This window comes from Bos javanicus, chromosome 17 (assembly GCF_032452875.1).
Source record: "Bos javanicus breed banteng chromosome 17, ARS-OSU_banteng_1.0, whole genome shotgun sequence".
In the NCBI taxonomy this organism is placed as follows: domain Eukaryota; kingdom Metazoa; phylum Chordata; class Mammalia; order Artiodactyla; family Bovidae; genus Bos; species Bos javanicus.
In genome coordinates this window covers 62,624,816-62,639,041 of record NC_083884.1, presented here as the reverse complement: position 1 = coordinate 62,639,041, position 14,226 = coordinate 62,624,816, and the positions used below count along the sequence as shown (strand labels likewise).

At 44.9% G+C, this 14,226-nt stretch overlaps 1 pseudogene; it reads right to left on the bottom strand.

The window, feature by feature from the left end:
• Positions 1-9,450: 9,450 nt before the first annotated feature.
• On the bottom strand, positions 9,451-13,037 carry LOC133228916 (claudin-6-like; annotated as a pseudogene).
• Positions 13,038-14,226: the final 1,189 nt, after the last annotated feature.

The window sequence follows — 14,226 nt, the reverse complement described above, 5'->3', positions numbered from 1 at the left end:
CACAAAGCACACAATGCCATCTTTATCATATATTACATTTCCACATGCATTTCTGTCTAGTCATGGGACAGTCTGCAGGATCCTTTCAAGGGCAGGTCAATGCTGGGGCCACAAATAAGGACTCTGCGGAGCTGACTGGAATCTGTGTTCTGAGTCTGAACTTTATCTATACAGCCTCTGGGTTGCTGAACTCTGGGAAGAGCTTTTGTCAGCTGCAAATGGCTGCTAGGTGCCAAGAAGGCAGTCTCTGGTTTAGAAAAAAGGAGCTTCTGGGAAGTAGTGCTGCTGTGTGGTCAGGTCTCTGATGAAGATAAAGCGTAAAAGAGATTAAAGCTCACAAACTGAGAAATGCACAAACTGATTCTAAAATCTATATGCAAATAACCTATAGTGGCCAAATAAATCTCAAAAAAGAGAAACAGAGTAGCAGGACTTACATGATGAGATTTCAAGACATACCATAAAGCCACAGTCTTAAGACAGTGTGCTATTGGCCTAAGACAGACAAATAGATAAGTAGGACAGAGAGTCCAGATACAGCTGCCTGTATGTCCTTGGATTTATGACAAAGGCCCAAGTCCAGTTCAATGGAAGAATGAAGTCCCCGCTCCACAGTAAATGAAGCAAAAGGATATACCTTAAAAACAAACAAATAAAAAACCTATGGGACTTTCCTGGCAGTCCAGTGTTGGGACTCTGCGTTTCCACTGCAGGGTGCTAGGGTTCAATCCCTGGTTGGGGAACTAAGATACTTCATGCCAAAGTGTGGCAAAGAAACAAAAAGCCCTTTACCCCAACCTCAGACCATACAGAAATACTAATTCAAGATGGGTCACAGACTGAAATGTAAAAAGTAAACCAATAAGACTTCTAGAAGAAAACATAGAATATCTTTGTTACCATGGGGTAAGCAAGGTTTTTTTTTTAATAAGCACAAAAAAGCACAAATTATAATAGATAATTCTTCCCTTTAATCAATATTTATATAGTGCCTACTGGGCAGTATATATGCTAGGTGCCAGACATGCCCATGAAAAAATGTCAGCCCAGCCTTGGAGCAGCTGGTTCAGTTTAAGAGGATAGACAGGCACCTCCTCAGGCAACAATACTGTAGCTCTCTAGGGGCCCTGATTGGTGACCACAGGAGGCAGTGGGGGCCAGAGGAGGGGTACCTTACCCAGAGTTCTTGAAAGGCTTGTTGCAATACGTGAGGTCAAAGCCAAGTCTTGAAGGATAAGGAAAGCCTGACAAGTCATAGCAGACAGAAACAGTGCTTTCAAAGTCCTAGCAGGGACAAGAGAAGGTGGGTAGAACTGCAAGATCTTCAAGCTGGTGGGAGCAGGTGCTTGGGACTGCATATAGTTTCAAGAATGTATCTATGTTTTTAATTTTCCTGTAATTGAACTTGGTTCTCTAAGTTTATTGTACACAAGAATCACCCACCAACTTCTAAAATGAACATTCTGGGACTGCCGCAGAAATATTTACCCATTGGGACTTCTCTGGTAGTCCGGTGGCTAAGTCTCTGTGCTCCCAATGCAGGGAGCCCAGGTTCGATCCCTGGCCAGGGAACTAGATCCCACATTCTGCAACTAAGACCCAGCGCAGTCAAAAAATATATATATTTACCCATTTATCTAGTAGGTGTGAAGTGGGCCTGAAAATGCATCTTAATGAGCAATCCTCCCCCCCACCCCACACTAATTCTGCCAGCCAGCAAACCACCCTTTGAAAAACAATGATTATGCACTAAGGTTCTTCCCCCTGGGAAACAGGAAGTACTTTCTTCGGCAGCGTGGTGCCAAGACAGCTGAGAGTTTTTCTGGAAAATCAGGTTATGACGCAAGTGAGCCTGGTGTCTCCTTCTCTGGATCTAGAAGGGCTCTGTGCAAGCATCTAAGGGATGAGGAAGCCAGAGGGCAGAGAGCAGCAGCCTCTGGGAACTCTGCCTAGTAACGGGGAACTCTGCCTAGTAACGGGGAGCTCTGGACAATTTTCCAGCATGCCCTGGGGACTCAGGTCCAATCTCCATTCTCCTTATGAATATGTATGAGCCCCCAGAAGTCAGCTGAGTTTCCTAGCCACCTGCTTCAGAATTGACAGAATAATGTAAACATTTCAGAGCCTGAAGGGCATACCAATAGCAAGTTTCAGGGCCTGGCACCTTGACTAGGAAACTGTTTTCTAGCAGTGCTTTCACAAGTGTTTCTTCCGTAACAGATGAATATACCTGTGAATATGTGGAAAGTATCAAACAAAAAGGATTTTTTAAAGGCTGCCCTGAAAGTTCTACCTTCGCTGACGGGGTTGGTGTGTATGAGTGCCCTTCCTATAGCAGACACTAGGAAGACTCCCTAATACCAACCTCCTGGGAATTCCCGGGTAGTCCAGTGGTTAAGACCCTGGGCTTTCACTGCCAAGGGCCCAGGTTCAATCCCTGGTTAGGGAACTAAGATCCCACAAGCCCCGTGGCATGGCCAAAGGGGAAAAAAGTCATTCCAAATGCCAACCTCCCCCTTTACTCCCTGCCAAAGGCCTTATTTCCCCTTCCCAGCTTGTCAATTGTCTAAGTACCTGGTGACCAACTAATGGGCCAGCTCCTGGGGTCATTGAGAGATAGAAGAAGACAGAACCCAAAACTCATCGGTGGAAATTAAGAGGTTAGTGGGGGGGGGGGGGGGGGGGTGGGGGAGGGGGGGGGGGGGGGGGGGGGGGGGTGGGGAAGCAAAGGCTAACCATAAATACTTGAGAATCACCAACTCATGAGAAGTGGAGATATTTATGAATACATGGATGGCTGGAACTTTTAATAACCAATATATGCATACCCTATAGCCTTGCCCAGGAATTCCATGCTTGGGTGTACATCTAACTGAAATGAATGTCATATCTAATCAAAGAACTAGAAATTCATTCTTCCCCAAAATAGAAGCAAACCAAATGTTCATCAACTGTAGAATGGGTTAATAAATTGTGATATGCTCAAAATTTATTTGGGATGCTATGCAGAAATGATAATGAACAAACTAAGGCTATATGTGAGAACATGAGTGAATATATTGCATGAAATATGAAATATAAAATCAAATATTGCATGAATAAATCAGACACTGAAGAGTATATAATGAGTTATTTACATGATGTACAGGAATAGGTAAAACTTATTTATTTATTTGTCTGAGCTATAATTGACATAAAATATTGTATAAATTTAAGGTATAAAACATGTTAATTTGATGCATTCATATATTGCAATATGATTACCACCTTAGCAATTGCTAATACCTCTATCATTTCACACAATTATTATTTCTTTTTTGTGATGAGAACACAAAACAATGATAGAAGTCAGAAAACTGGTTGTCCTGTAGGAATAGGGAATAGGGTTAAATAGGGAAAGAGCCTAAAAGAACCCACTGGTGCTGGAAATATTCTATTTCTTGATCTGGGTGGTGGTAACAGGCATGTAGACATATGTAAAAAGTCATTGTGTAAATTCCCCTTCTAGGTAGAATTTCTCCTAGCAAAATGAGAACATATGTCTACACAAAAAAACTGTATACAAATATTCAGGGACTTCCCTGGCGGTTCCAGTGGTTAAGACTCTGCGCGTCCACTGCAGAGGGTGCAGGTTTCATCCTTGGTTGGGGAACTAAGATCCCACATGCCATGTGGCAGGGCCAAGAACAAAAAACAAAACCAAACAAAATCCCAAATGTTGTTCATAGCAGCATTATTCATTGTAGCCAACAGGCAGAGACAACCCTTTATTAGTTTGCTAGGTGTTTCCTCAGTGGCACCCCACTCCAGCACTCTTGCCTGGAAAATCCCATGGACGGAGGAGCCTGGTAGGCTGCAGTCCACGGGGTTGCTAAGAGTCTGGACACGACTGAGCGACTTCACTTTCACTTCTCACTTTCATGCATTAGAGAAGGAAATGGCAACCCACTCCAGTGTTCTTGCCTGGAGAATCCCAGAGACGGGGAAGCCTGGTGGGCTACTGTCTATGGGGTTGCACAGAGCTGGACACGACTGAGGCGACTCAGCAGCAGCAGCAGCAGCAGACAGTAAAGAATCTGCCTGCAATGCAGGAGACCTGGGTTCGATCCCTGCGTGGGAAAGATCCCCTGGAGGAGGGCATGGCTACCCACTCCAGTATTCTTGCCTGGAGAATCCCATGGACAGAGGAGACTGGCGGGTTATAGTCTATAGAGTGGCAAAGAGTTGGACACGACTGAGTGACTAACACTTTCACTTTCAGGGCTGTGGTAGCAAAGTACCATAGACTATGTGCCTTAAATAGACATTTATTTTCTCACCATTCTGAAGACTAGAAGACAGAGATCAAAGTATCAACAGAGTTGGTTTCTTCTGAGGCCTCTCTCACTGGCTTGTACTTGACTTCTCCCTGTATCTAACATAGTTTTCTCTGGGTGTCTGTGTCCCTATTTCCTCCTATTCGAAGGAAACCAGTCAGTTGGATTAGGGCCCGTCCTAACGACGAGGGCCCATCCTCATTTTACTTAATTACCTCTTTAAAGACCCTGTCTTCAAATACAGTCACATTTTTAAGTGCTTGGAATTAGGACTTCAACATGTTAATTTTTTATTTTATTGAAATAAAACAATAAAATAAAAACAATGTTGTGTTCGTTTCAGGTGTACAGCAAAGTGATTCAGTTATAGATATAGATATATATACACATATATATTTATTGTTGTTTGGTCGCTCATTCATGGCTGACTCTTTAGAGACCCCATGGACTGTAGCCCCCCAGGCTCCTCTGGCCATGGGATTCTCCAGGCAAGAATACTGGAGTGGGTTGCCATTTCCTTCTCCAGGGGATCTTCTGTCCCAGGGATCAAATCTGCATCTCCTGTATTGGCAAGTGGATTCTTTATCACTGAGTCACTAGTGAATGTGTTCTTTCTAAAATTCTTTATATGTTATTACATTTTACATTGTTAATAGGTTCTTGAGTATAGTTCCCTAATTTTTGGAGGACATAATTCAGCTCATAACAAACCCACATGTCCATCGACTGATGATTGGAAAACAGAATTGGTATATCCATTATAAAAGAATATCATTCAGCAGGAAAAAAAAATGAAGTATTGACCCATGCTACAACATAAATAAATCTTTAAAACATCATGCTAAGTGAAAGAAGCCAGCCACAACAACGTACATGTTGTCTGATTCCATTCCTATGAATGTCCAGCATAGAATAGTGGTTGCCAGGCCCAGAGTGGAGAAAAGGGAGAAACAGAGAGTGACAACTCATGACCTCAAAAGTTCCTTTTGAGGTGGCAAAAATATTCTAAAATTAATTGTGGTGACGGTTGCACAACTCTGTGAATATACTAAATATCACTAAAAGATTAATTGAGTGAATCGTATTAATATATGAATTATATCTCAGGAGAGCTGTTATGAAAAATTCACTGCACTATTCCCTTAAGATTTCTGCACTTTGTTGTGGCATTTGTCCCAATACAAATTAAAGCAAATCAAAACTATATTGTCCCATTTACAACAAGTTTCTATTGCATAGCACAGAGAACTATATCCAATCTCCTGGGATAAACCATAATGCAAAGAATGTATACATATGTATAACTGAGTCACTCTGCTATACAGCAGAGATTGGCACAACATTGTAAATCAGTTATGCTTCAAGAAAATCAAACAAACAGAGGGACTCCTTGGCAGTCCAGAGGTTAACACTCTATTTTTCTACTGCAGTGGGCACAGGTTTGATCCCTAGGGAACTAAGATCCCACATGCTGTACTGTGTGGTGAAAAAAAAAAGCAAAACTATCTTAGCTCCAGAGGTATTGAAGAAGGTGGGTGGAAAGGGAGACAGTGTCTGGGGACTTGCTCAGTGGTAGAGTTGCCCCTCAGTGTATCTGAAAAAGCATCAGATAGGATGGGACCAGGGACCTGAAAATGGATGAAGCTGGGGAAGACCTGAAGGAAGGGAAAATGGAATGCCTGAGAGTAAAACGGAATTCAACTCCGTGAAAACGAATTTGATTTTGGCCAAACAAAAACAAAACTACATGATAATATTTCATATGAAGCAGCTCATAAAGAAAATCAGCAACTTCTACAGATCAGAGATGACCATCGGGAACACCTTGCTATAATCCTGCAAGTATGAATTGAGTGCCTTCTGTGTGTTGGAGTCTGCGTGAGGCACCAGGCCAGGAATATGTGACTCCAGACAGCTACTGCCAAGTGCGTGTGGGAGGAAGGGGAGAGCGAGGGTGCCTGCTGAAGACACAAGGAAAAGCTGCATTCTGTTAGGAAAAGCCATAACCCTGAGCTGGGGCTGAGGCTGAGGGGGGTAGAGGATGGGGGAGGAGGACAGTGTTTGTGAACTGGGAAAGTCAGGCAAGTGCTTGGGTGGGGGAAGTCCATTCTGGCTTCTCAGACAGCTTTAGCTAGAAGAGAGGGACCTCTGCTTCCCCATCCTGGTACAATCATTTTGGGAAAACAGTCTGGTAGTTTCCTGTAAAATTAAAACATAGACTTACCATGTGATCCAGCAGTTTGAGTTTGGCAGAGCCAGGACCAGCAAGGCAATACCTATCCCGAGGGCTTTAACAAAATTCCACTCCGGTCAGTGCTGCATCTGCCTGAGCCAAGAAGGGAAAAGTTCAGGTCCTGTTCCCCAAAATTCAGCATCTATAAAGCCGGGTGGCGTTTGCAGGTATGAGAGATGAGGGGTAGTCTGGCATCAAATATTGCAATTCTTCAACAAGCCCCCAAATGATCCTGGCACAAGTGGGTGGGAGGTGGGAGGAAGTTTCTTCAACTGTAGTTGGAGAAATACTGCCTAAGGGGAACTGATCTAATCCTCTTTTACAGATTGGCTCCTAGTAAACAAGGCTCACGGGACTTCGTGATGGACAGGGAAGCCTGGCGGGGCTGCAGTCCATGGGGTCGCAAAGAGTCAGACGTGACTGAGCGATTGAACTGAACTGAAGGGGAACATAATCGTCTTTTACGGATTGTCTCCTAGTAAACAAGTCTCACCTAAACCCTTTCTGCTGTTGCTATAAATCACCCCACGCTACCTGCCTCTTTTGGTTAGCAATAAAAAGTTGGATAAACTTTTAAAAACTTCTGCTGCTGGATACAGGCCAGTAAAAATAAGACACTTGGAGCTTGTCATTATTTCTATTTTATTCCTTGGTACCCTGGATGATGCCTCCCACTTTAAACTCTGAATTCAGAGGAACTTCTGGGTCACGCATGCAGGGGAAGAAAGTGAGTTGTTCCCAGGAGATAGGAGTGCGCTATTCTTTCGTTTGTTTATTCAAAGCATAATTATATCAAGTTGTGCATATGTAGAACAACTGGAACTCTCATGTGCTGCTGGGGGGAATGTTAAATGGTACAATCATTGTGGGAAAACAGTTTGGCAGCTTCTTGTAAAATTAAAACATAGACTTACCATATGATCCAACAGTTCCACTTCTTAGTATTAATCCAAGAGAAATAAGAACATATGCCCTGGACTTTCCTGGTGATCCAGTAGCTAAGACTCTGAGCTCCCAAAGAAAGGAGGCAGTTGGGGCTCCATCTCTGGTTGGGGAATAAGATCCCACATGCCGCAACTAAGACACTATGTGGCCAAATAAATAAATATAAAAAAATTAATAAAAAACAACATCAGTTCAGTTCAGTTCAGTTCAGTCGCTCAGTTGTATCCGACTCTTTGCAACCCCGTGAATCGCAGCACGCCAGGCCTCCCTGTCCATCACCAACTCCCAGAGTTCACTGAGACTCACGTCCATCGAGTCAGTGATGCCATCCAGCCATCTCATCCTCTGTTGTCCCCTTCTCCTCCTGCCCCCAATCCTTCCCAGCATCAGAGTCTTTTCCAATGAGTCAACTCTTCGCATGAGGTGGCCAAAGTACTGGAGTTTCAGCTTTAAATTAATAAAAAACAACATAGGTCCTCCCAAAAGCTTTGTACAGAATGTTCCTAGCAGCTTTATCTTTATTAGTGAAAAACTGGAATCAATTCTATCAACACAAATTGTGGTGTATCCATGTAATGAAAAACTAGTGCTGCTGCTGAGTCTCTCAGTCGTGTCTGACTCTTTGTGACCCCATGGACTGCAGCCCGTCAGGCTCCTCTCCATGGGGATTCTCCAGGCAAGAATACTGGAGTGGGTTGCCATGCCCTCTTCTAGCAGATCATCCCAACCCAGAGATCAAACCCAGGTCTCCCACATTGCTGGTGGATTTTTTACTAACTGAGTCACAAGGGAAGCTCAATGGAAAGCTACTAGGCAATAAAAGGGAATATATTATTGATACGATCAATAGCACAGGTGAACATCAAAAACATTATGCTGAGGGAAAGAAACCGGACACAGAAGTGGACATACTGTATGATTCTATTTCTGTGAAATTTCACTCTGAAGTATACAAAGCATCACATGGGCTGCCAGGGTCTGGGTGAGCAGTGTAGACTGAGAAGAATGATCGGAACTCTATCTTGATTGTAGTCATAGTTACAGATGTCAAAACTGCACTGTGCACTTAAAATGGCTGCTGGGTTTGTAAATTAGGCTTCCATAAAACTGAAAAATACGGTAAAAAAGAAAACTATATTATGCCAGATTACTCAACCAACAAGGCATACAAAGCAGTCAGCAGGTATAAAAGTCTGACTTAGGATTCTCTCATCAATACATTTTGTGCCGGTCAGGAGAAGAGGGAGAAATTTTGATTCTTTTTATGCGTGTATGCTTATAAAAGTAACCCATTTGTAAGAAGTTAAAGTTGTGTAGAATGCGAGATCTCAGTTCCCCAATCAAGGATGGAATCTATGCCCACTTGCAGTGGAAGGCAGAGTCTTAAGCACTGGGCCACCACAGAAGTCCATCTATTTTTTTTTTTTCTTTTTAACTTAACAAAACATGCTTTATTCAGTAAAAACTGGTGAGTGTAGGCAGGACAGGGCAGATGTACACAGGGGCTGGGGACAGGAGGGTTAGGGGTTAGCACAGGGGGACATGACTCAGGATGCAGGAGCCAGAGATCAGAAGACATGGATGCAGGTGGGTCTTCAGTAACTTGTCATCTGCTCTTCTGGAGGCTCTGTGAGGCTCAAGAGCCCCTGGGGGTTCCAGAGGCTTGACCAGCAAGGGAAGGCTTGTTCCCACAGACCTAGGGAGGCCCTGCTGCCAGCATCAGCAGGGGGCAGGATGAGAGCACCTGGACAGCAAGCACCCTTCACATGGGGCCCGGAGCTCCAGGCTGGTCTCTAAGATAGGGTTGTCCAAGGTGGAGAGTGATACAGAAACTCAGAAGCATTTAGCTCCATCATTCAAAGCTGAAAAAAGCCAGTAACAGAGCCCACGTGGATTATCAAATGAAGTAACCACCACCCTCCCACCCCCAATAAAAAGCAAAAACAGTCCCCAAATTGTCATGGATCACCATCTCCTTGACTCCAGCTCAAAGGTTTGGGCTCCACTGTCAAAGGAACCCCCACTTCCCTACTCAAATTAGATGTAATTCTTAGTGGGGCACTTGGAGGGACTCCAAATGTGTGGGCTGATGGTGAGTATCAGGCCATATAATGACTGGAGCCCTAGGACCCCCCACCCCAGGAAGGGCAGGTGCAGGACAGTGGCCCCCAACTGAGCAACAATAGGCCAGAAGTCGCCTAGTCCAGGTAGACGGAAGCCCTCAGCTCCCGCTTTTGGGCCTCAGACACTAGGGCATTGTAGAAGTTCCGGATGATGGTGTGGGCTGTCCAGGACCCGGTGATCAGGGTCAGGACCACTGAGATGACAAAGATGATCTGGAAGATGAGCACCAGACAAGCCTTGGAATCCTTGTCCTCCATGCAGGGGGTGCACTTGGCTCCCACGAGGTAGACCAGCAGGCCGAGCGGGACCACAGGTAGAGAGATGATGCAGAAGGTTCGGGTAGCCTGCAGGTCCTGGGGCAGCGCCAGCAGCAAGTTGTACACCTTGCACTGCATCCACTTAGAACATCCAAAGCCCCTCCCACACCACCTGGGCCACCACAAGGCCATTGCTGATGAAAACGTTTACCTTCCACAGGGGCTGGGTGCAGGACATGACGACATTTACCCAGCCAAGCAGCATCAGGATATCCCCAGTATTTGCAAACCAGAGGAGTCCATGGTGAGGTTGAGCAGCAAAGGAGTCCACAAAGATTTGGAGTAGCTGGCTGAGTCTATTTTTTTTTCTTTTAATATTTATTTTTATTTGTGTATTTATTTGGCTTCCCAGGTGGCACCAGTGATAAAGAACCTGCCTGCCAATGCAGGAAACATAAGAGACACAGATTCGATCCCTGGGTCGGGAAGATCCCCTAGAGGAGGGCATGGCAACCCACTCTAGTATTCTTGCCTGGAGAATTCTATGGACAGAGGAGCCTGGGCAGGCTAAAGTCCATGGAGTCCCAAAGAATCGGACATGGCTGAAGCAACTTAGCACAGCACAGTCCATGTGTTTATTTGACCGCACCGGGTCTTAGTTGCGGCTCGAGGGGCATCTTCATAGCTGCGTGCGGGGTCTTTAGTTGCAGCATATGAGCTCTCAGCTGAGGCATGTGGGATCTAGTTCCCCAATCAGGGATGGAACCTGGGCCCTCTGCTTTGGAAGTAGGGAGTCTTAGCCACTGGATCACCTGGGAAGTCCCAAGTCCGTTTATTTTTTATTGCTGAAAACAGTATTAGTCATCCTTGTAATTACACAGCATGAGGATTCCTATATGTAAGTTAGTTTCCTAGAAGTCTCTTGGTCAAAAAAGCAGCTTCAAGGAGAGAAAAAAATGATTCCCTTTCTGTTGCTGTGGCTATAGGATATGTGTGTGGGGGTGGGGCAGGGGAGGAAAGGAGATACATTCTCAAGGATTCAGGTTCTTATAGTTTTTTTTTTTTTTTAATCAGACAAGATTATTAATGACAAGACAAAACCCAACTCTGGTTGACTTAGTGAAAATCGAGTTTTGTTGAAAGGATTCTGTTTAGTTCATAGGATTAGGGGACAGCTTTGTTATAAATTGAATAACATTTCGCAGATCAGTTTGAGATTGGAATCACCAGTGTAATACACCTGCTATGGGAAAATCTGTTTCAAACTTCTGAAACCTGGGCTTCCCTGGTGGCTCAGTGGTGAAGAATCTGCCTGCCAATGCAAGAGAGATGGGTTTGATCCCTGGTCTAGCAAGATCCCACATGCCTCAGTGCAACTAAGCCCGTGAGCCACGACTATTAAGCCTGTGCTCTAGAGCCCTGAAGCAACTGCTGAGCCCTTGCGCTGCAACTGCTGAAGCCTGAGCACCCTAGAGCCTGTGCTCCACAAGAGAAGCCACTGCAGTGAGGCACCCTCTGACCGTGGCTTGGGTGGTCTTACACCGTAACTGTTCTGTTCCACCCCCAGCTGGGTATAGTTACTCAATTCTGATGCTAAGGTCTGGAGTTAGCCTCTGCCTCCAAACACGAACAGACTCAGTCCCTGTGACGTGGTGGTAAAATAAGAAACAAAATATTTGGTCTTTGTCCTAGTTCCTGGCCTAAGAGCTTCTGAGACCCTTGGAAAATTCCCTGAGTGTTAGTGGTGATAATTCTTTGTTGCTCATATAAGCTCCTTTCAACCACACCTGAGTTTAATTTATACTAATGAGGTGACTCTTGGTGGGTCCCTAGATAGCTGGTTACCAGATAAACCAACCAGGTGACTAGAGCATTAGAATTTTTAGTCTCACCCTTTGCCCACCTCCTAGAGAAGGGAGCGGGGCTGGATACTGAGTTTATCGCAAATGGCCACAATGATTTAATCAATCATGCATGTGTAATTGAACCTCCATTGTTGTTGTTCAGTCGCTAAGTCGAGTCTGACTCTCTGCGACTCCGTGGACTACAGCACTCCAGTCTCCTTTGTCCTCCACTATCTTCCAGAGTTTGCTCAAACTCACATCCATAAAAACCTCTAAACTATGACCTTCAGGGAGTTTCCATATGTCAGGAAGGTGCCGCACTTGAACTCCACAGGGACAGACATTCCTGTGCTTGGGACCCATTCAGACCTTGCCCTGTGTACCTCTTAGTCTGGCTGATCAATTAACTGTATCCTTTATAACACCCTTTATGAGAAACCAGGAAAATTGAGTAAAGTGTTTCTCTGAGTTCTGTGAGCCAATATAGCAAATTATCAAATACGAGGAGGGAATTGTGGGAATCTTCCATTCATAGCTGGTTGGTCAGAAGCATGGTGACAAACTGGGCTTGTGACTGGCAGCAGAAGTTGGGAGAGGAGGAGCAGTGTTGTGGGGCTGAGCCGTTAACTTGTGGGATCAGGTCGTTAGTGTGAGTCTTGAATTAAACTGTAGGATACCCAGCTGAAGACCAATAGGTTGGAGGATTGGTTGTCAGTGTGAGGAGAAACTTGTACACATGTGTTGTCAGAAGTTAATTGCTGTGCATGAAAAACAGATCTTACTAATCCTCAACAAGATGGCACTCACGTCAACTGCTGGCCACACGTCAGGGGTCCCCAGATCAACCATACTTCTGACCAACTGGCTTCAAATTTAGGGTTTCCCATGACTCTCTTAGGTTTTTCACTAGAATGACCCACAGGCTTCCCCAGTGGCTCAGCGGTAAAGAATCCAGCTGCAATTCAGGAGCCGCAGGAAACATGGGTTCTATCCTTGGTTTGGGAAGATCCCCTGGAGGAGGGCATGGCAACCCACTCCAGAATTCTTGCCTGGAGAATCCCAAGGACACAGGAGCCTGGCAGGCTACAGTCCCTAGGGTTACAAAGAGTTGGACATGACTGAAGGGACTTAGCATAGCACAGCACAGAATGACCCACAGAACTCAGGAAAGTCCTAACAACCACTGCTTGATTGTAAAGGATAGAGACCAGGAACAGCCAAATGAAGAGACACACAGGATGCAGCCTGAAGGACAACACACAGCTTTGGTGCCTTCTCCCTGTGGAGTCAGGGTGTGTCATGCTCCAGGCACACGATAGGCTCACCAATCCAGAAGCTCCCTCTAGCCTAAGTGCCAGAGTTATTATTGAGGTTTCATCACTAAAGGCAAGATAGATGAAATCACTGGTCACCTGATTGAACTCAGCCTCCAGACCCCTCCCATCTCTGGAAGTGGAAAATTCCAATCCTCTAATAATGTGATTGGTCTATCCTGGGGACCAGCCCACCATTCTTTTTTTTCAATGTTTATTTGTGTAGGTTGGGCGCGGTCTTATTTGTAGCCTGTGGGATCTAGTTCCCTGACCAGGAATTGAACCTGGGGCCCCTTTTATTGAGAGCATGAAGTCTTACCCATTGAACTATCAGGGGAAGTCCCCAGTCCACCATTCTGAAGCTATCTAGGGGTTCACTTTGAGTCACCTCACTAGCATAACATAGATGCTCCTATTGGCTCAGGAAATTCCAAGGTTTTTCTGTGCCAGGAACAAAAATCAGATACATTGTGTTCTTTATTATACCACAACAGTATCATAGTTATTGTCATTTCCATCGTGCCTCTCTTCCTGGCAAGCTTCTGGGAAGGCAGGGAGCTTGACGTGTTGTTTGCCAGTAAAGCTCCAGGATCTCATCTGGGGCCTGGCACATATGGTACCCTCTATAAATGTGCTGAGCGAATCAATGAGACTGGTGCTGATGTAGTTGTGGACTTCAGGTATTGGTTATGGTGTATTCAAAAATAGCATTTTGGGGCTTCCTTGGTGGCTCAATGGTAAAGAATCCTCCAGCCAATGCAGGAAACATAGGTTTGATCCCTGATCTGGGAAGATCCCATACGATGCAGAGCAACTAAGCCCGTGTGCCACACCACACCTGTGGAACCTGTGCTATAGAGTCTGGGAACCGAAACTACTGAGCTCACTTGCCTAGAGCCCATGCTCAGCAGCAAGGAGAAGTCCGGGCATTGCAACTGCAACTAGCCAGTATCCCCCTGCTTTCCTCAACTAGAGAAAAGCCCACACAGCAATGAAGACCCAGAATAGCCATACATAAATAAAAATTTAAAAAAGCGTTTTGTAGCCAAAATGTCTATCCATAGGGAACTGGTTGAATAAACCATGGCACATCATAGAATGGAATGACTGCTGAAAAAGTGTAAAGACGCTTCAGATATAGGAGCTAAAAATGAATAGATCTTCAAGACTGAATGTGTAGTATTACAAAAAAAA